A 24,007-nucleotide genomic window follows, 5' to 3' on the forward strand; every position below is an offset into this window, starting at 1 on the left:
TGGTGTCGCCGGTCACTGTGGTGAGTAATTCCGGTTGAAGAAGCGAACAACGGCCTCCACCAGCAGGACACGACAGGTGGGAGGAAGAAATTACTCCAGGGGTGTAGGCCACTCCTTGAACACAGCCCTCCTTTAAAAACATGCACCCGTGAGCCCAGCCCGCCTACCTCTCCCGGATGAGTCTGCTGGCAACCACCCCTTGCCGCTTAACACCATAGCAGCTCTTACCGTATTCTTCACCGGTCTGCCCTCGGTTCTCAAAAATGCAACAATCCTCTGGCGTTAAAGCTGTTTGTACGATACCCCCACCACAATCCCTCCGCCTCCAAGTGACTACAACAAACAAGATGGATAATGGAGAGCGGGCGCCTTCGGTCCTAAGCACGCAGGGCCGGATAAAAAGACCCTAAGCTAAAGAACCATCCTGAGTCATGGGCTGATCCCAAGTGGCACGCGCCTCATCAATCCTCCAGTCCTTAAGGCGCTGACAATGTGAACAAGCAGCACTGAAAGCGATCGCGAAAGCGATCGCTATTGTAAACAAGAGGGGAATAAACTATTCCAAGCTGTTTCCACAGCTGAAAAAGCAAAACTGCAGGAATTGTCTTTTTGCGACTTGCACCCAAATTCTGGAATCAAATGCCAGAGGACTTAAGAAGCACCCCTAACACACTTACCTTCCACAAAAAGCTCCGGGAGTGCGTATTCACAGGAAGCGGCCGGCACAACAGCGACTCGTGCACACACGCATTTCTTACGTAGCGAGGACATCTGGAGCTGAGCATGCGTGCTGGCAACCTTGCCTGGGACATGGGCGGGGCATGGAGCACGCGGCAGGAAGTGTCCGGGGCTCCCGTGAGCTGAGGGAGCCCTGCGTGTTGCAGCCCGCGTGAAGGAGCCCACCCCGCATTGAGAAGTCCGGCGGGAGTCCACCCCGCCTTCGTGAATGCCGCTTAAGGATTTCAGGCGGGACTCTTGTGAGCATGACGGAGCCCCGAGTGTTGCTGCGCCAGTGACCGGGTGAACAGGCCCCCCTGCCATGGGAAGCGCGTGTGCAGCGAGCAGTGAGATCCCGTGAAGTAGCATGCTATGCATCTGGGGGAGGGGGAAAGTGAAAGCAAGCCATGGCGCGCTGTGTTCACGCGGGGATAGGAGATGTGCACGCCTACGGAGTAGGGGACTGGAGATGTGCACATTGCGTGTCTGTACGTGCATGTTCACGGGCGCGTTCACATATCCAGTCCGGACTGCGCGTGCACATCTACTGTCTCCCTTCCGAAGCAAGTCAGTAACAATAGATCTCGCTAGCGACAGCGCTTTAGAGCTGCGTCGTTAGGCGAGACCGAAAAAGACTAATTAAATAGACTATTCCTAGCAGTTAATCAGCATACCACTGATGTAACGTCTTGAAATTAAAGTTTCTCATTGAATATAGCCTACTTTGACTTCTGCTCTATGTGAGATAAGTATACCTACTCCTTGCTTACGTTTTCTGTATTATTACCTTTGGAGAATATTTGAAGCATCATATACACTGTTTTATCAGAATATTTATTGTTTTGGTCCTTTGCCTACAGGGTAGCCGTATGTGTGCGCCAACAACCCCTTTTGTGCAATCATGTTTCTTTCACCCTTGAAACGGTGCCCTTCTCCATACTCCTTTACAAAGCAATTTTCTCTCACTTTATACTGACACTTTGCTCCACTTCGTAAGTCCCCCCCCCCTCCCCCAAACTGGCTATGCTATTTTCCCCTCATCGTTCTCTACATTTCAGGCAGCGCCCTTCATACCTCCTCAGTTTGCATCTCACTTTCCTTCAGGTTACTTGGCCGTTGTATTTTTTCTGAAATTAGCAGTTTTTCATTGGTTTCTTAACAAAATTAATCCATTTCATAAAAGGTATAATTGTAAATTGTTATCAAAGCATTTGGGAGAGTTCGTTATTGGGATGAGTCCCAATGCAGTCCCCAATTCTTGGGTACATAACGAACAAATTACTTATCTTTGGTAACGCATTATCTGGTAGAGACCGGATCTAGCCACAGATGTCTTACTTTAGAATCCTCCCTAAGTGCAAGACTTGATTTTTTCTTCCACAGCACATCCACACACCAGCAGAGGACATCGCGCGACTCCATATCGATGTCGTCCACTGGATGTGACCTCCACAGAGTCCATATAACTCCCTTGCCAACGTCAGTTTCTTCCATATGTATTTTCCGCACTTGAAACGTGGAGCCACAAACAAACTGTCTATTGAACTGTGTGATTAAACAAAAGACACTCGTGTAAAAAAAAAAAATACAGAATTCCTAACTAAAATTAGGTTGAAACCCAAAAGGACTCCGTCTGCAAAGCAAGCGGATTGGAGGGTTGTTAAGGATTTGTGGCTCGATCCTGTCTCTACCAGATAATGCGACAATTTGATCAAATGACAAAGCCATACCATCCCCGGAGGAGGTTCTGTGAACTGTAACCATGAAAAGTCTCTTACTCAGACTAACCCGGTCCTGAACAAGAATACAGACTGGCAATTTATAATATTGTAGGTGAGCATAAACATACCTAACCATATGGAGTCCCCTAGGAGGGTCCATAGGTAAATAAAGTCGCAAGACATTTAACCATGGGAATAATCTACCCATGTAAGTATGATCAATCAGCCTTAATAGCGCTCACCTCACAATAACTGTGGACAAGATCACAGTAACAAAAAATTACAAGACAATAAAATCATTTGAAAGGTACTACCCATGACAACAAGAGGTTATCCACAACCATCTGGTAATATACTCAAATCCTAACAGCATGTTCAAACCTATGAACCCAGAACAATTGGCCGTGTGATTGAACAACACCTGTAAACCAAAAAATGTCAGGATTGCTCTGTGAACTACACAGAGAAATCCATCCTCCATGAAGAAACCAAATGGTCATATAAAAGAAATGTCAAAGGCAACATTAGCCCCTGTTGACAGGGAGGAAGTCCTTCCATAGAAAAAAGAACTAGAGATGTACAAGGACCTCTAGAATATACCATATACACAAAAGTATATATATACAGTAGGTAGTTATAGTTAGGACTTAGTTTCCGTAGGAAAAGCGTTTTTTGTTTTCCTAACTTTGGCGTCGTTTGATGAATCTTCGCGAAATGTTCAAAACTAGTGGGGCGTTCCGGCCAGCTCCTGTCTGGAAAGTTTCGGGGTGATTCGTCAAGAAGGGGCTGAGAAAAAAGGGGGTCCCAAAACGCGTATTCCCTATGTAATTTTCCATAGGAAACTTTAGAAAAAGCTACAAGCCGAACTGCTAAACGGAATTACACCAAATTTGGCAAAAAGGTAGGTCTTGGTTCAGAAAGATCCCTTTTTGTTAAATGGTGTAAATCCATTCAGTAGTTACTGAGAAATTAGAAGAAGAAAAAGTTTCGATATCTGGGGCAGCGGTGGGTTTGGGAACCCTCCCGAGCACAAGTTTCACTGTGATAGGCTGCCAACACTCCAAACCAGGAAGTGTTGGCAGCCACCTTGTGACTCGGTAGAACAGTCACAAGAAAACAGAAAAATAGAGGTTAAAAAACAATAAAAGGGGACACCCTGACCCCACAAGGACCACCAGGGCCCAAATATTTTGTAATTTCGGCAGAATTCATGTTGGGGTCGTGAATTCTGCCGAAATAAAAGACTAAAATAAAAAAAACACGGTCTCCCACGCTTCATTTTAATAAGGCCCCCGGGTGGGCCAGGTCCCGGGGGCATTGCCCAAAAAATAATAGCAGGGGCCGCCACCTCCCGCTGATTATTTGCGGGTGGGGGTACACGGCCCCCCCGCAGCACCGGGGACCGCCACCTTCCCGGGGCTTATTTATTAAACAATGCATGGCGAGGTCCCACCCCCCACCATCTCCCCGGAACATTGTTAATTGGATGCAGGGGGGAGGGGCTTGCGTCCCCCCCGCAGCCCTGGGTACCATCACCTTCCCGGTGCTTCTTTAAATAACAAGGGGCAGGGTCTCGCCCCCCCCCCCCCCCAAAGCTCCTGGAAACGCCACCTCCCCGGGGTTTCTTTAAATAACGAGGGCGGGCCTCGCAGGCCCCCACAAGCCCCGGGGACCACCACCTCCCTTAGAAACTGAAGGGAGGGGGGCTGCGTGGCCCCCCTCCAGGAGCCCTCGATGGCCCTGAGGACCGCTACTCCCCAGGGCCGGCTCCTGCAGTGTCTGGGGGGGGGGCCCACCCCAGGGACACTGCAGTTTGCTCCCGCCCTGTCATAGCAAACTCCTGCTTTGCTTCATTGAAGCGAGAACAGGAAAACCTGCTCTCGCTTCAATGAAGCAAAATAGAATTGATTTTGAGCAAGGGGAGCTGCATGTTAGCAGCTCCCCTTGCTCAACAGCAATGGAGCCGGCAGGACAGTGAGGGCATTGGGGCTCCCCCCACGGTCCCCAACACAAAGGGCCGGCCCCAGGGGATGGGGTCCCCGGGGCCAGAAGTGGCCCAGGAGGGGCGCCACGTGGCCCCCCTACTAAATTTATTAATATTTTTTTTTAAATAAAGAGGCACAGCCCCGGGGCCAATAGAGGCCTAAGGAGGGGGACCACGCAGCCCCCTCCTTTAAAAAGAAAAAAAAAATGTGGCCATGCCCCGGGGGATGGGGTCCCCAGGGCCGAAATTGGCCTTGGGAGGTGGGCCACGTGGCCCCCTTCCCTTTTTTTGTAAAAAAAAAAAAAAAAAAAAAAAGAAGAAGAGCAGGCCCTGGGGAAAGGGCCCCAAATAATGTAAAAGAAGGGGGGGCCACACAGCCCCCCCCGCCCCTGTAAAATGAAAAATAATAAGCCAGCATCGTGGCGAGGCCCAGCCCTGCAGCACTCAGCAAATGTGACCCTGGCGCGTTTTAAGTTGGGGAATTAATTCCCCATGAAAACGGAGGGTCCCTGGGGGCCAACTAGCTCACCAGGTACCTCCAGTATGCGCCACAGAGCTGCGTTGCAGAGAGGTGTTCAGAGGCCACCCCCTTTTTAAACCTCTCTGCAACGCAGCTCTGTGGTGCCTCCTGGAGGTACCTGGTGGGCTAGTTGGACCCAGGGACCCTCAGGACTCGAGGGGACTTAATCCCCCAATTTACAACACGCCAGGGGCGTGTTTGCAGAGTGCTGCAGGAGGGTGTGGGGCCTGATATTACAAGCTAGCAATCCTGCTGTGTGGGACTTGCTGGAGGTAATAAAAGGGGTAGTTGGCCCCCAAGGTTGACATTGGAGTCTAACTATCCCTTCTGTTACTTATGCTAAATGCCACACAGTGGGATTGCTAAAAAGATGTTTGAAGTCCACGCTCACCTTTCTCCACCACTCTGCAAACGCAACTGCTATGTTGTAGTTAGAAATTAGCATTTAAAAAACCTTCGAAATTCACAGAACAAAACATAGGTTTCAGGGACGTTATAGTTAGTTGGACATTTCCCTCGTACAAAACCATAGAAATTCCGTCGTTATAGTTATCAAAGAGTGCGTATGTAGTAACTGGTGTTGGGGGTCTATGGTTTCGAAAAAGGTAGTCTATTTAACATTGGGTGTATTAAAGGTTATATTAGGGTGTGAGGAGGTGCATCAGATTTTCACGTGGATGACATCAATGATGTCATCAGTGATGTCACTGAGCATTTCATGAATGATGTAATATGTGACGTCATCAGCAGTGCATTGCGGGGGCGCGAGTAATAGTTAGCTGAACTAACTATAACGGCGGAATTTCTATGGTTTTGTACGAGGGAAATGTCCAACTAACTATAACGTCCCTGAAACCTTTGGTTTTTTCAGTGAAAATATATATATATATCATAGAAGTAACATGATAGTAAATTGAGACAACAATCCGCAGACAACAGAGACTTAACAGCATGTGAATATGGCGAAATCATACCCATAGAAAAGCAACAGCATCCAACCTATCCGGGTAATGTTAGTTACCTAAAAGACCACCATTAAACAATGGTAACATAACACTGAATAACATATCAAGAAAAAAAAGAAATCTTGATAACCTAGCTAAAGCAAAAAGTCTACATAGACCTTGCTTTATGAAGAGAAACCATCTGCCAACGGTCCGGTAAAAGACCAAAATCTAAAACTTTAAAATGAGATTCCAAAATAAAAGAATACGACCACTAAGAAAGTCAAAAATAATCTGTCTGACTCTCTAGGAACCACACTTTACATTGTGAGAACCCAACTTACAGTCCCTGGAGGTAGGAAATAAGGAGCAGAGTTACCTGCCAGCAACTACAGACAGTGACATAACAAAATGAATTGACCCTTAAGAGAACAAAGATCCTGAATGTCAGGAATAAAAGTCTTTTACAAAGGGTAGAAAGTTAGAGGCCCATGCCTCTCCCCCTCAAGGATCAACTCATATTGAATGTTTGTAAAGGAGAATTGGTACACCATTAGAGGGAAATGTTCTTCTGTAATATAGAAACATCCTCAGTAATAACGCACAGCGTTATGACAATCCAGAAAAGGGCGAAACATTAAATAACCTTTTCCAATAGAAGTACTAGAACCACTTAAGATACTAGAACCACCTGAAGATCAAATATAACATGATATAATACCAGGAAAGTCAGCAATCACTAATGGTGAGAAAGCATGAACATGCTCAATATCACAGGCCATAAGACAGAACTTGAATAGTAATATAATGTCATAGAACTTCACAAGACAATCATTTGGCTATCGTGTTCGCAATCCAGCAGATGTAGTGCACTTCATATGATGTAAGGGATAAGGCAAATACCGGGGCAAAAAGCCATATTAATAATAATGTAGGCTACCATGCACCTTCCGGGACAATGCCAGAAGAAATTTTGGGAAAGACACCCTAGTGCCATACCCTAAAAAAACATAATAGACACTCAACATGACTATTAGGAGGGCCTTTGCCCCTTGGGGGGGCGTGGCCAAGTACATAAGATGGCGTATGCATTTTGATCGCACTCAACACCCTGTACCCCGTAAATCCTGACCATACTAGCATCCAGCTGGCATTTCTTGAAGTTGCAAGCATCGTCGATGTGTGCAAACGCCTGCTGCACCCAGTGAAGGGCTCCCTGAACCCGTGTGACTAACGGAAGCGGTGCCCCGGAGGGTGCGGCCTGTTTTTTAACTTGCTGGAGCTCTGGACCCCGGTCTGCTCCTTCCTTGATTATTGGCCCTCGCCGAGGGCTCGGAGCTAGACCTTCGGCCCTCTGTCACCAGAGCGGGGTAGCTGCCACGTGCCTGGGTGGCGTGCGGTTCCATAGTGGATCGTTGCAGGCCCCCGCTGACAGCAGCCTACTTCGCTGCCGTGTCTCAGCCCCCGCTGGGAGCCCGGGGCTGAGGCCGCCCCCCTCTACCACCAGGGCAATGAATCTACCCCGTGCAGGGCACGGGCCCAGGAGAGCCTCGCAGCCGATGCATGGGGCATGCTGGGGGGGAGTTAGTGGTCCTGAGCTGCTGAGCAGTGCGGGCCTTGCAAAAAACTGCTGTGGATGGGCTGAGACTCCTGGCGTGCGGCACCACAGAGCCCCGCTGACTACAGCTGCTCCAGAGACCAGAGGACAGCTGGCGTTGACTGAGAAGGTAGGTCTGCACGGTGTGCTGGCAGAACTCATCCAGGAAGGGGGGTCACGGAGGTCGGTCAGGCTTAGGCACCCCAAGCAGGCATGTTATAGGGGTGAAGGAGGGGCCTACATCAAGACTACTAACCTGACTGGCAGCACAAGGGTCAATTCGGGCCTGGGCTGTCCCTCCCTTTGCCTGTGGTAGCCTCTGGGCCCACACGGTCGGAGGAACCGGGGTAGGGGGGCCGGATGGGCCTGGAATTTCCTGGCGGCGTTTGGCAGTTGTTGACTCAGTAGCTGTGGGAGCAGGAGGAAAGCGCTGAGGGCTGTGCTGTTACGGCCCGGGGATCGCATCGGGCCCAGGCTGTTCCCCATCCCTCCTGAATAGTGCTTACGCGGACTGCGAGTTCGGCCTGAACCGGATCACCCGTTCGCTGGCCTGGCACGCCTCTTTGTGCTGACCCTACTGAAAGCGCTGGTCCTGCAGGCTTGTGACTCTGTGTGCAGGGTCAGACCCTGGGATTACGTCAGAAGGAACTTCTAGATTCTCTGAATCAATCTAGGCCCCCCAAAGCGTGCATCACAAAGTTACTAGAAAGGTCAATATCCAGGGTTTACCTATAGCCACCCATTGCACGTCCCTATTGCGGAAAGGTGGCTTGAAGGACTGAGGGTCCTCAGAACTGCCGTGACTTGCCCACCACCCCATGGCCCGTGGGTATTTGGCCTCGGAGCGTTACCGGTAGGCCTGGAGCGCAGTCACACAAGGCACCTCCCTTAGTACATGGGGCACTCGCGAGGCAGCAGCGACCTGCACACCTCTCACAGCTGCAGTAGATAGGACCATTGTACCAGCTGCTCTTTATGCCCAGTGGGAAGCAACTAGTTTTTGGCCGTCTTTGCTCTGCCACCCTCCAGAACGGCCCACCTCAAGAAACTGCTGGGGGGGCATTCAAGGAGTGAGGAAGGCTTCAGAAGCAAATTGATCAGACCTCTCGGCTAAACTTGACTCAGTACTGGCTGCGGCGGAACGGGATAGGCGCAGCATTGGATCAAACCCGCACCTCTCTTGAAGGCAGAATAGACAGCATCACCTCTGACTTCATGCTATTACGCGCAGATCATCAAAAGCTGTCTGAGCGCGCACAAGAGGCTGAGGTTACAATGGAAGACCTGCAACCCAAAACCTGCAATCACACTGCAACCTTAAAGGATCTCCTTGACCGGGTCTGCACCCTTGAGGAGAAACTGGATGACGCAGAGGGTCGCTCACTCGTGTCGAAACAATGTGCAAGTGATAGGCCTGCTGGAGGGAACAAAGGGACACGACGTGGTGAAACACGCGGATACCTGGTTGAAAGAATTACTACCCCCAGGGACACTCTCCCCTCAGCTTGTTGTTGAACATGCGCACAGAGTCCCTGCTCATAAACCAACTCCCGTGGCTAACCCACGTCCTTTACAAATCTGCCTGTTAAACTTCCGGGACCTAGATGCGATACTGAGAGAAGTGGGAAGATCCCTGGGCCCCTATGTACAAAATGTCTCAGTCTGCCACTTCCCAGACTACAATGCTCAGGTACAGAAGAACCGCCCCAACTTTGGAGCTGTGAAACTTCAGCGGAGAGCTCAGGATCTACGATATTCACTGCTTTTCCCAGGCCGCCTCCGGGTTATTCACAATGCATTGCTCGGTTCTTCGACTCCGCCTCCGATGCTTGGACTGGCTGGAAGGAAATGGACTAGCAACGATATCTAGGCCACAGAAAGATTCCTGGGTACAGAAGAGGTACAGGCGCGGATGTCGGAGAGGCAGGGGCAGCAGATCGCAGCGGCGGATCTCGCCAATGAATGTCCCAGACCAGAACAGATTCAGATCGGAACGCCAGGGCGCACTACATATTGCATCAACCCTCCAATCCACTAGATCGCCATCAGTATTCCCTTCATCACCTTCCTGTTCCAAAGGTGACGCAGATTCCTTGCAGGCTTGGTCCGCTGACCGGACTAGCCTCGCACCCCCCCCCCCCCCCGACGTCACTCCTCAAAGATCGGACAATATTGATAACAAAACCGATTGAATTAGCTCTCACCACAGATATGGATTGCGTTTTTGTAGAGTTATGTAATTGTTCCACAAGCACACACTGACACCCTGCGTCACATGGTAACGTCACGTTATACATAAAGAGAAGAGCCTCAGGATGCCAGCTCTTGGAGTTACATAACCAAGGGATGAGTCACTAGGAGCGGTCCTCCTTTGCGCACCCCCCCCTTAACGGTCAACATCTTGCTACATATTAATTGCGATGGTTATGCTCCCTGTTTGGGTCAATCCCTGTTTGGGGTTCACTCCTATGTAGTTCTTCAAACTAGATTGGGTATTATTGTTTCTCCCTGTATTGACGTTGCCATTTCCAGTGACCTGAGGCCTACCTTTACACATCTACACAACGCAGCTGCTCTACTGACTGGGTTCTACAGACCTGCACCGGAAACATGACTAGCATCAACATCATTTACTGGAACGTGAGGGGCATTCAAACCCCTACACGCAAGTATTCCATACACAGCTACTTATGGCGCAGGCCTGCTGGGATTGCTTTCCTACAAGAGACGCACCTGATGAGTCTAGAAGCCGATAGACTTCGTCGCAGCTGGCTCGGACATGTGTACAGCATTAACTATTTATCCCAGGCGAGAGGTGCCCTGATATGGGTGAAGGCGGGGACCCCATGGGAGGAGGAGGTGGTCGATCCTGCAGGGCGCTGTGTCTGCATCAAGGGTAGACTCAACTAGCAGATTCTGCTGCTAGGCTCAATTTATGCTCTCAACACTGATCAGAGCGTGTTCCTTGGCAGTCTCTCCACCACACTATCCAGATGGGGAGACGGCCCGTGGCTACTGGGCGCGGATTTAAATTTGGTCCTAGACGCATCACTCAACCACTCCTTCCTACCCCTTACCCGCACCTCATCGAAAACACAGGCACTAGGCAGCTGGCTGGGGTACTTGCCCCTAACGGATGTGTGGCGTGCACGCAACCCTGACTCGCGGGTATTTTCCTTTTATTCATCAGTTCATGATATCCGTGTGCTGCTGGATCGCATACTGGCATCAGCAGCGCTGCTCCCCTCAATCCAAGACACGTGTTACCTGGGCCGGACCCATTCAGATCTTAATCCACAGACCATGTCGCTGAGCTGGGAGGCCTTCTGCTGCTCCTTAGAAATGGCGTTGCTTGGGTATTTCGAGCACAATGTCGGCTATACGACTTCCTCCCCGATGGAATGGGAGGCCTTTAAGTCCATGACTAGAGGGCACTGCCTGGGCCTTACCTGGAGCACCCCCTAGCAATTGGACACCTCCCTCACCTCTATAGAGCGGAAGCGCCTCCATTGGGAAACCTTGTCGGACACTTGCCCAAGGCAAGGGTAAAGCTAGATGCTCTACAAGCGAACCGGCTAGAACTCCTAGAAAAGCTGCGCTGTCACAACTACCCAGCCCACTCCGCCCGCACCCACTCGTCAACTGACGGGTCGGACAAACTGCTTGCTTTCCTTATTAGACAGGAACACTCACACCGTCCCATACACGCTATTAGGGACGAGCTAGGGCAGATGAGATGCACACAAAGGGACATTCACTAGGCCATGACCTAACATTACACTAAACTTTATGCATCCAGCGCGCATGGAGACTCCCTCTACATAGGCTCTTTTCTGGACTCTATTCAGCTGCCTACCCTATCCATTGACCAACTCCTAGAGCTAGATTGAGTCACTGGCATCAGGGAAGATACCAGGCCCGACAGGTTTCCTACAGAGTTCTTCAAGACATACGCTGAGACCCTGGTACCGTGCCTACAGGCGCTCTACACCTCTGCGCTGGACAACGCAGCCCTCCCTCCCTCTGTACTGCTAATGTGGTCTCCCTATTGAAACCAGACAATGACCTCACTACCCTGGGGTCTAACAGACCCTTGGCAATCCTAAACACGGATTATAAAATCCTGGCGAAAGCCCTGGCTAACCGACTTGCTCCCTATGTGGCCTCCTTGGTACACGCAGACCAGAATGGATTCGTCCCGGGCCGGAACACCTCGCTCAGCCTTTGCCGCTACTTCAGAGTGGCAGAATATGCTCCTCTGGACTGGCCACGTTCGTGCTGCCTGGTGCTCGACCTCGAGAGAGCATTCGACTCCAATGAGTGGGACTATCTCTTTGCAGTACTGCCAAGGTTCGGCATAGACCCTTCCTTCGTCAACATAGTCACGCTACTATACAAGCGCCCAAGGATTCGAGTGAAAACTGGGCCGTACATCTCTGACTCTATTCGAGTGGGCCATGGGACTTGTCAAGGCTCCCACTCTTCTTCTCCCTGGCGGTGGAGCCCCTGGCGGCGTTCATTCATGCTGGAGTGGACATGGGTATCCCTCTGGGCACTGCACGCATACAATCTCCTTGTATGCTGATGTCTTGTCATATGCAAGAGACCTTCACTCCATCCCTTCCTCGCTAGATTGACCACAGTCACTATTTGCCACAATATCAGGGCTGAGGGTCAACACGGGGAAGTCCATTCTCTTCCCGTTCTCATCGACCACTTCAGACCCAGGGTATTCACTGGGGGAGGTCCCAGTGATGTGGTGCACGGACGCTTTCCCCTACTTAGGTGTCTGAATATATCGGACCAAAGCCGACCTATTCGACGGGGACATTACTAGGGCCACCTCCTCCATCTACTCGCAGATGAATTTCTGGAAAACTCTTCCGCTGTCTATCCCAGGTAGAGTGACCCTCGCAAAGGTGACCCTCCCACGACTTCTTTACTATTTCACTGCCCTGCCTCTTTACATCCCCCCCCCCTTCAACAAATTGGAAACAATGGTCAGGGATTTTCTCTAGGGGACGTCTAGGCACAGGGTGTCCATTAGGAAGCTTTATTTACAAGCAGGACAGGGTGGGCATGCGGTGCCTAACTTCAAGCACTACTACTTAGCAGCTCAGCTGCAATGGGTAGCGATCTGCCATGTCACCTGACAGATACAGCAACACTGCAGCCACCAATGGCGCTCCACACTCTACTCTACATGTTCCACCCCTGCGCGAAGCTTAGAAAAGCGGGCTCTTTGCTACTTTCCATAACGTACAAATATTACCGCAGAAGCCTATACATCACCCGCAACACCACACCATATGCCCCGGCTATTCCTCCAAGGGGTGGGTTGCCTACCACGTCAGAGGAGTTGCGCTGTTGGGAAACAGCGGACATCCACAACAAAAGGGACCTCTTTAGGGATGGCGCTTTAATCCCATATGTAGATCTAATTTCAGAACACAGTCTATCCCCGGGGCATTTCCTATTACACCGCATGCTCATAGCTTCACTCATCTAGGTGGGGTAGCTTAACAACAGACTGCCACACACCACCTGATGCACTACTTACATATAATGGGCGCAGGGGACATTCAAAATGTTGGTTTGCTCCATACCTCCATCAGCATACGGCGCTTTCACTGACCCCCCCCTGAAACAGCATTGGGAGGAGGACCTAGGGAGTGCCCGGTCGGAGAAAGAATGGGTGGCAATGTTAGAAAGCCCGACACGTGTCCTTCGTAACCAGCGTTTCCAATACTTCATTCTACATCGTACATACCTCTCCCCGCCCAGATTAATAAGTATTTCCACTGCGCTGACTCTGAATGCCCCAGACGCCGTCTGCCTGATGCAGACCTACTACATATGCTCTGGCAATGCCCTGCCCTAGGAGAGTACTGGACTGTCATAGCGACCACTTTAGCCCGCTGGACCAAGCGCAACATCTCTTTTCATTGGGAGGTGTATATTTTGCACCTTTTTAAGAGGAGCAGGAAAAACAGGGTCACCTCAAGATTCTTGGACCTAGGCCTAGTCACAGCAAAACGCCTGATCACTAAAAGATGGAAAGCACCTGTGGCACCCCATGCATTGCCCTGGCGCTGCTCCTTGCTCAACTGGGCCAGGGCAGGGCGCATGGCCCTGCAAAGGGAAGACCTGCTAGGGCTTTGCAAGTTTGCCCTAGCTATTGAGTGCAGGACAATTGTATGCGAATTGCGCTGGGGGCCGTCGGGAAGATTAAGCAAGCTATTGCCCAGAGTCACATGGTGCTGGGCTAATCTGCCGCCGGTGCCGGGGATCGAACCGTGATCCCCAGATTCCAAAGTCAGTCGCCCTGGCCGCGGCGCCACACCTCTTCAGAACACACATTTACACCTTCACTCGGGTGTCCTTGATTCCTCATGCTGGACATAATACTTACATGCTATCACCACTGTGTCCTCAACATATGATATGCTATTGTATTTTCTCTTGGTATACTGTGTCGTTCATCTATTGCTGTACTGCATCATCAGAAATTGTAAATGACAATAAAAAGATTTAAAGAAAAAAAAAAGAGGGTCTTTGCACCTAAGCCTCTCATTAATGGAAGAATTATGTACCCCAAGGCTCCAATGGGGTACCACAGATAAATAATCTTACACCGAGTAGGACTCAGTCCACTTAAACGTGAGAAAAAAATGCATAATGTGAGTAAATTCCTCCCAAAAACACACACATATATAGCTATATATGTATATATATTTTAAAAACACCAAGTTGATCCTTGGCCTTCAACGAGAGAACACAGCACCCCTCCAGAGTAAATTAATAACAGGGTTATTTTATTTTAGTACACACCACAGTGCATCACAGGTGAAAATAGGACGGCCTACGCGTTTCGGCTTCACAGTGAGTCCCACAGTCTAGAATGTCAATTTAAAGTGCACAAGTGCTCAGTCCTCCTACGATTTTTACAGCTGCTAGCAGCTACACTGTATATCCTCAAGAGTGGATAATGGCATCTTCCACACACCATTTTTTTTTTTTCCATGTTTCAGAGAGACAGTGCATCATATGCATTGCGAGTTTAAGGTCATGATACTACACAGTAGCCTTATGCATATTCTGTTCCTGATAACTATAAAGTACATTAAATTCAAATACAATTCCCTTATTAAATTTAAAGTGCATGTGCAGAAAAAAAATTATATTCATTCAAATTCATAGCCACAGTGTAACTGTTCACTTAAAGTGACAAAAAGATAACATAATCTAAACAGTCGCCAACTAATGACTATCATTCATCACATTGGTGAGTTAATCATCATAACAATGCAATGCATGAAGAGACCAGGGCTCCGAAGTGACTGGTGCAATCGAGTGTAATATATCAGGATTTCATCTCATATCTAATGGCGTGTTCTGTGTAAAGTACTGATAACGTCCTGACATATGTCATGACCAGAGAAGACGTACCAATGCATGACATCGGAAAGGAGAACTATGAAGTACACAGGTGCCAATTAGTAGCACAAAAAAACCCATATCCCATAGTCTATATGGTGTCTCCCTGATTCAAGATTAGATAAACTATTATCTTACAAATATGCTGCCTGCATCAAAAAACAATTCAATCTATAATGAACATTTCTGGGACTGCAATCTTCCTGTGGCTGTTGAAAAGAATGTTCACAAAGTGAGAGTGTAACTTAATACTAATGAATGTGCAACAATAAGCCAGTTAAATTGCTCATGGCAAAACAATGGAAAAAGAGAGACAGAGCAGTATGTATCATATGTGGATGTAGAGAGCCTAAATTGTACTCTGGAGCATAAGGCTTTACAGACTATCACAAGATAGATGTTTCATGTCCAATTATTGTAGATGTATATGTAGTTCTGCATCCAGATTATGCCCTCGTGGGCTCTCAGTCCCCTGACGGAAGCAGTCCTTCAGTCCGCGGCCTCCTGAAACCCCGGGATAAGCTTCTCTGATGTAAGAGAGCAAAGACTACGTCCCGGAAAACAATACTTATTGTTTACCTGGAAAGCATTTACCTATAAGATTGAACTGAGAAATAAAATAGTGTTCAGCCGCACCTTCCCTGTCTCACTATCTCCTTCCCCACCGCGCCACACGTGGTGTCAGAAGTGGGATTTGAGCGCCTACTACTTTCCAGAAACATGGAGAACCTAATTCAGCAGCTCAGACGTGGCCAGGAGAAGCTACAGTGGGCAGTAGAAAACAAATGACAACAGTCCATGCAGATAGGGAACTCTTTAAGGACACCACGTCTAACCAAGTCGAACAGTTACATAAGGTTGCGGATGACCGGCTAGAATTTACCGCCCAATTGCAGAATCGTGCCGGAACTGGACTCAATGTCTCCCTACAAAAATAAGTAAGCGGTGAAGACCTCGACGCCTTCTTACTTAATTTTGAGAGGGCCGCCAGGGCATCCGACTGGCCAGAAGCCAAATGACCATTCTTTTTAGCTCCTCTTCTTACAGGGGAGACCCAGGCCGCTTATCAAGTGGCGAATGCCAATGGCCGCACGCCCCATGTGATCTGTACATGGCGACGTCAAGCCCTATCCCTTGGTACAGCTACCCATATCCCTTCCAAGTGGGGTCACGTTGGAAGCCAAGCTTGGGGTTTTCCCTTTTCTCCCTGAAGAAATGATCCTGGGTCATTACAACCCATCTTTCCTGTCACTGCTAAGGAGCACTCTACAGACTAGCGAACAAAACACAACACTGCGTCCTTCCTTCCTCACCCAAGCCCCCTGGCTTTCTGATAAATGCTTTCGTTATAGCCAGTTGAATGACCCCTCTCTTCAAACTGCCTGGGAGTATGCTAGACGAACCCTTCCATATCAGAAACCTGTGTACCCATCTATTCAGATACAGAACGAGCTCCTCTATAGAGTAGCAAAAGAAGGTAACCCACCCCAACTCATAGTTCCCCAGTCTTTCCGCGACCAAGTCCTCTTCTTTGCATATGCACACCTAACAGCAGGACACAGGGGAACACAGAAAACAATAGACATGCTTTTAAGATATTTCTATTGGCCAGGCATATTTGCACACGTCACTAAATATTGTCAAGAGTGTGAAATATGCCAAAAGAGGAACTCCTACAAACAGCCTCCCGTGCCCTTGCAACCTCTCCCCATTATAGGAACTCCCTTTGAGAGGATAGGCATGGACCTTATCGGTCCGCTTCCTCGAACCAAGAAGGGCCATCTCTACGCCTTGGTGGTCGTTGATTACACCATGCGATACCCCGAGGCCTTTCCCTTACATATCCTTACTAGTCAGAACATCAGCGCCGGCTTTTGGAACGGTTTTCCAGGGTTGGCTTCCCTCGTGAGATATTCACGGATCAGGGGACCCTCTTTGTCTCCAAGATAATGGGGCAGATATGCAAGTCCCTTGACATTTCACACGTAATAACGTCAGTATATCATCCCCAGACAGACGGTCTATGTGAACGATACAATTCCACCCTGAAACTAACTTTGAAAAAACTGCTAAGCGTTGAAGGGAAATAATGGGATAGGCTCCTCCCTTTAGCACTGTATGTGATAAGAAGCCAAACTCAATCTAGTCTGGGTTGTTCCCCTTTCCAACTTCTTTATGGTCGAGAGCCCCGAAGCCTGCTAAGATCACTAAAGAATTCTGGGAACAGGAAAAAGAAGAGACCACCAAGTCCTTAATAGAATACACCCAAGGCCTCCATAATCGGATACAGAAACTAAGGGATTTCGCTGATGCGAATCTAGAGAAGGCACAGATCAAACAGCAAACGTTTTATAACCAGGGGAAAAAGTGGCGCCACCTGATGGAAGGGGACTGGGTACTAGTCCTCAGGCCTTCTAGCATCACGAAAATAAGGACAGGGTGGCAGGGCCCTATAGGATTCTGAAAAAGGTGGGATAAACATCCTACCAGGTCCAAATCACTCCCTAACACAGCTATACCACATCAATCTCCTAAAGAAATGGTTGGGTCCTCTGCCCAAGGATCTTCACCTGGTGAACCCTATGTCTGAAACCGGTAGTACTCTAAACCAGCTGCTAGTCAATCACAAGTTGTCCCTTGAACAGAAAAAAGCACTACAATATACACTAAGTCCGTTTGCCCCCCTGTTCTCTGACCTACCAGGCCGTACTTCCTTAGCACAACATTCCATCCCCACTCAACCTGGAAAGATAGTTAAACAAAAACCTTACCGTATCCCTGCTGCTAGACGAGAGGCCATAGAACAGGAAGTAAAAAGCATGCTTGCTATGGGAGTAATACGCCCATCACAGAGAGAATGGTCTTCGCCAATCGTATTGGTATCAAAGCCGGACGGATCGGTCAGGTTTTGCATAGACTTTAGAGCCATCAATGCGATCTCAAGTGCGATTCATACCCCCTTCCATGCATGGATGAGCTAATAGAAAGACTCGGTGAGGCCAAGTATATCACAACTCTCTACCTTACTAAAGGGTATTGGCCAGGTGTCTCTGAAACTGCAAGAGCAGGAAAAGACAGCCTTCTCAACACCTTCTGGCTTGCTCAAGTTCACCGTCCTGCTTTTTGGGTTACACGGGGCACCTGCCACATTTCAACCTCTCATGAACCGAGTGTTGGCAGACCATCAAGCCTACTCCTCGGCGTATTTAGACGATATAGTCATCTACAGCCCCACATGGGAGGGCCATCTCCAGCATTGCCGTCTAGTCTTTCAGGCCCTTCAGTCGGCAGATTTACATATCAACGCAAAAAAATCTAAAGCAGGTTTCCAGAAGGTGAAATACCTGGGGTTCCTTCCAGGAAACGGTCTTATCGAACCGCAAGAAGAAAAGGTCAGGGCAATATCCCAAGCCCCTTTCCCTGTCACGAAAAAGGAAGTTAGGGCTTTTCTCGGCCTACTCGGGTATTATCGCCGTTTCATACCCCAATTTTCTGAAATGGCCACACCACTTACTAACCTCCTAAAGAAGGACGTGGAAGCTAGGGATCTCTTTCACCCTCCTCCTGTATCTATGCAAGCATTCCTTGAGCTCAATAAAGCCATCACTTCTGGTCCCATCCTACGGTCCCCTGACTTTTCTAAATCCTTCCTTGTACAGACCGATGCTTCTGAGAGTGGGTTGGGAGCGGTTCTATCACAGGTGGTTCCTGACGCTCTTGAGCATCCTATCCTCTTTTTGAGTCGCAAGTTGTTCCCCAGAGAACAAGGATACCCCATAATAGAAAAGGAGTGTCTTGCCATCAAGCGGGCGGTGGATAAACTACGATATTACCTTGAGGGTTCCCATTTCGTCTTGTATACTGATCACGCCCCGCTAATTTGGATGAGCCGGAACAAAGGCAATAACCTGCGCGTCCTGCGCTGGTTCCTTGCCCTGCATCCCTTTTCCTCTGAGGTTCACCATCTCAGGGGTTCCGAGAAAGGGAACGCGAACTACCTCTCCCGTGTCTCCCTGTTTCCAGATCGGAAACAAGCTGGGGTGGGGGTGTGTGGCGATTAGCCGCCCATGGACCTTGCCTCCTCCTCAGACTTAATCCATGAACAATTGCCTCCTTACCTCTCCCCCTGTCCCCTCCTTTACTTTCAGACCCCGACTCCAGCTATTGAAGGACACTGTCCCTTTAAGTTTCCTCTGCAACCGACTTCGAGCCGATCATGTGACTTGGTCACCTGACCTCCTCCCCTTCAAAGAGGAAGAAACAGCGGGAATGGCGTAACGGAGCAAAGGGAGTAACGGCGTTGTACAGAGAAGATTACGGAGTCCAGACCTTCTTTGTAAAACCCGGACTCGGCGAACTGCGGCTCAACCCCGTTGTGGGTACGGGAGCCGAAGCCCAGCACGTCGAGAGACCGCCAGACGGAGACGAGGAAAAGAGGGAGCCGGACCCTCTCCTGCAAAACGCTGAATCCAGCCACGGCCCAGGAGGGTCGTGGCTTCAAAAGGTACGGGGCCAACTGGGGACAGTGTGGGGTAAGGGGAAACCGGGAAGAGAGGGTGGGCAGGTCCGCGTATACACACACGCTGAGCCCGGTAGTCAGAGGCCAAGCTGCAAAGAGCATACTGACTCCGAGAAGAGCGTAGTAGAAAAAACTCACTGGTGTTGGTCGGGTGCCTAGTACCTCACTCCCTTTCCCTGTACTGATAAGAACATGGAAACGTTACCCTTACCAAGTCTTGTTTTCTTTTATTTGTTTTCCCCCGGAGTTGCGACGTCTACCTGACGGAAGCAGCCCTTCAGTCCCCGGCCTCCTGAAACCCCGGGATAAGCTTCTCTGATGTATGAGAGCAAAGACTACATCCCGGAAAAGGATACTTATTGTTTACCTGGAAAGCATTTACCTATAAGATTGAACTGAGAAATAAAAAAGTGTTCAGCCGCACCTTCCCTGTCTCTCTGTCTCCTTCGCCACCGCACCACACACTGGTAGTACTGCATCATCATTAAGTAGTTCACGGACACGTAATGTTCTGTTTCTGCACCTCTTTGCCATGTTGAGGGAAAAATAGCAATGAGGATATTAAAGATCAATTTGCGGTGATGCCACTGCTGTGTGCTCTTGCTTAGTTATCTTCTCTGTAGTTCTGGAAACACTGTTGGCAGTGCCCGAGAATCGAGGAAATGCTAGTCAGCACATCCCGTGACGTTTGGTACAAAATGATCGTGTTGGCTACCAAGGGCGCTGAGCAGATGAACGTGGCGAAAATTACTCTCACAGCGATATTAGTCCCACTCAGGATGAAATTACAGCAATCAATATATTCACTTTTGTGTGGAGTTACTGTTGCGATACCGACCGGGATGGCTGGAAACAGACAAAGTTGTGTTGGTTACATAGTCTCTCTCTCCCTGGGTCTGGTGCAGTCTGTGTGGCTTTCCTATACGTGGCGGTCAGTTGCAGGCTGCCTCCCTCGCGCCGTGTCACAGCGACCAGGCTGCCACCCATAAGCCTCCACCCGCCTTCGTACTCACCGCCAGAACAGTCACCAGCCGGCGTGTGTTTTCCGCTTACGCAAATACACATTCGGTTCGCATATTATTTATATATATATATATATATATATATATATATATATATATATATATATATATATATATTATCTACTGGCGGTCGCCAGTAGATAGTTATAGTTAGGACCTTGTTTCCATAGGAAATCTGAAAATTCTATTTTGAATAACTTTGGCGCCGCTTGACGAATCCTCGCGAATTTTTCAAAATAGGTGGGGCGCTCCGCTCCACTCCTACCCTGAAAGTCTCGGGGTGATTAGTCAAGCGGGGGCCAAGAAAAAAGGGGGGTCCCAAAACGCGTTTTCCCCATGCATTTTTCCATAGGGACCTTTAGTCCAAGGTACAGCCCGAACGGCTGAACAGAATTACTTGAAATTTGTCAGAGAGGTAGTCCTCAGGTCAGGGATGTGCCTTTTGAATATCTGGAGTCAATCTGTTCTGTAGTTCCTGAGAATATTTCAGTTAAAAGTACATATATATCTATAAGCGCGCACCGTGCGCGTACGGTAAGCATACCGTACGCGCACGCTGCCGTGCACGAGCATAATTCTGATTGGTGGTTACATGACAGTAAACATTCCAGTCGGTCGAAATCAGGAAGTATTGGCCGCCATTTTGTGTGTCTCACACTACAAAACAAAGGTGGAGAACGTGAAAAAGGGGCAAGGTAGAGAGTTGCAGACCCCCTAGCCTTTGTCAGGGGATCCAAAAAGGACTCAGAAATGTGACAAATACATTTTTATTTTATTTTTTTTTAAATCGCGGGGTACGCGTACCGTGCGCGTACGGTAAGCGTACGGCGGAAAAAATAAATAAAAAAAAAATAGAATTAAAAATCAAAATGAAAAATTGTGAGGTAGGGTGGCTCTTAAAAGAGCCCTTGTGTTAATACAGGGACAGGGGAAAGAAAGAATGGGAATATTAGAAGGAACCGCACTTGTGCTGCTCAATCTTATTATCTATTAGAGGAATACTAGATTCCCCCACAGCAATAAGAGAGTAACAAGCGATGCACCTTATTTGTACCCTCTGAAACCGAGGGTAGATGTCCAGAGGAGCAGAAGAGGGTGATGCTCCCACCGCAGAGGAAGTGCTCGGCTGAGCTGCCGAAGATGTACTCGGCTGAGCTTCTGCGGATGTGCTCGGGTGACTTACTGAAGGGTTTGCTTCAGTATGTCGAGCAAAAGTCCTGGGATGTATATCCCTAATGTGTCTCAACATAGTGTGATTACCAAAGGAATACTTCTTCCTTGGATTACCTCTAGATAACACACGCTCACAAAGTGAGCAGGTGACTAATGGAGCATTTACCTTTTTCTGCCCCTCAGGAAATGTGAAATACTCCCAAACAAAAGAATTCTTCTGTTTCCTCCTTCACTGTCTAAAGATGCTGCTGCCCTGCTCACTCTCAGAAGAGGACTGCTGCTCTGCCATTGTATCCCAAAGACAATTCAGCTCCTTCTCCTAAGGAATCACAAGCAGTAATGTGGGGAATGGGTGTGGTGTTGGAAGTTTCTGGAAATGAAACAAGTTTAAACCAATGAAAAGTGTTGTTTCTGGATCACATGACCTACCGTGCGCGCTCCGTACGCTTACCGTACGCGCACGGTAAAAGTACGCATGCGCGTACGTAAGACACACGCGCATGCGAGGCATGCGCATTAGAAGCACGCGCGCGCGCACGTACGGCGGTTCCGCGTAACGTGCGCGTAGGGAGCAAGCGCTTACGCGTCGCACGCGAATTACGGACACGTACGTAAATCGCGTACGCATGCGCACATGGAGCATAAACATTACGTACGTGCACCGTACATAAAACGTACCGTGCACGTACGGTAGGCTTACCGTACGCGCACGGTAAAAAATCCTAAAAAAAAAAAAAAAAAAAAAAAAAGGTTTGTAGAAGATATTAACTATGTTATTCAACTATATCTAACCATTTTTTTTTTAAAAAGGTGAACCTTTCTATATTGCAGGATACAGTAAATCAATGATTATAAACATAGGTGACATATTGTTTAAAAAAAAAAAAAAGAAAAAAAGAAAAAAAAAAAAAGGATTTAAAAAAACCTTACAAATTCACTTAAAAAACCATAGGTTTCACACACGTTATAGTTAGGAATTAGCATTTTAAAAACCTTTGAAATTCACTGAAAAAACCATAGGTTTCACACACGTTATAGTTAGGAATTAGCATTTTAAAAACCTTACAAATTCAATGAAAAAACCATAGGTTTCACACATGTTATAGTTAGCTGGACATTTCACTCGTACAAAACCATTGAAATTCCCCCGTTATAGTTAGTTCAGCTAACTATAACTCGCGCGCCCGCAATCCACTGCTGATGACGTCGCATATTACATCACTCATGACATGGTCAGTGACATCACTCATGACATCACTGATGACATCTCAAATGACATCACTGATGACATCACTGATGACATCATCCATGTGAAAAAGTACCACATCTTCTCACACCCTAATATAACCTTTGATACACCGACTAAAAATTTAAGAGTTCCATTCTCAAAACCATATATACTGCAATACCAATTACTACATACCCACTTATTAACTCTTAGGTCTTCATATACCTCCACTCACTCACCTGTACAGTCACTCATACTTACAGTCACTCCGTACAAAACTATCATATACATTTATACACTTATATAGACACTCACACACTAAGAAGTATCCATTGAGCTACTCTTACACCTACTCAGTCATGCAAATAATCACACTCCCATTTACTCACCTATGAAGTTATACACACTCAAGTTCACTTCCTCATAAAAATAGTATCACATTCTTACACTCTTATAGAATCATAGATACAAGCACACACTCATCCATACAGTCACTTTCACAATCACACACTCTCACATCTACCCACTTATATACTCTTACACGCACATATACTGCCTTTCACATATGTAGTTAGTTACAAATGTACCACTGAGATATACATTCAATCCCTAACACACCCATACATACACTCACTCAACCATACAGTCCATCACAGATGCCCTCTTAAAACCATGCACCCATAGAATCACCCACTCACACATCTATGCATAGACTCACACACACCCTACCCACACAAACACACAGACACCCATACAGATACTCAGACAACCAATCAATAACTTATATAGACACTCATATAGCTATTCACAAAACCATGCAGCCACTTATACACCAACATACAGACACATAGACATTTACACAGTTTAGTCACTAGTCTGCAGTAAGATACATTTAATGGCTCACTTATAGAATCATGTTATGCACCACAGAAAATCATCCATTTACACCCACTCATTCTTCAACAGGCCTTTCCCTATATATATTAAACATATTAAAAAATTTCAGAAACACATACTCAATGGATGATGTCATCAGTGATGTCATCAGTGATGTCATTTGAGATGTCATGAGTGATGTCATGGTTTCACACATGTTATAGTTAGCTGGACATTTCACTCGTAAAAAACCATTGAAATCCCCCCGT

At 48.0% G+C, this 24,007-nt stretch overlaps 1 protein-coding gene across 5 annotated transcripts in view; it reads right to left on the minus strand.

Moving 5' to 3' along the window:
- PTPN4 (protein tyrosine phosphatase non-receptor type 4) overlaps window positions 1–24,007 on the minus strand; it is a 1,082,125-nt gene that overhangs the window by 220,956 nt on the left and 837,162 nt on the right. The window lies entirely within an intron of this gene.

The sequence above is a fragment of the Triturus cristatus genome, chromosome 3_1, assembly GCF_964204655.1.
Source record: "Triturus cristatus chromosome 3_1, aTriCri1.1, whole genome shotgun sequence".
In the NCBI taxonomy this organism is placed as follows: Eukaryota; Metazoa; Chordata; class Amphibia; order Caudata; family Salamandridae; genus Triturus; species Triturus cristatus.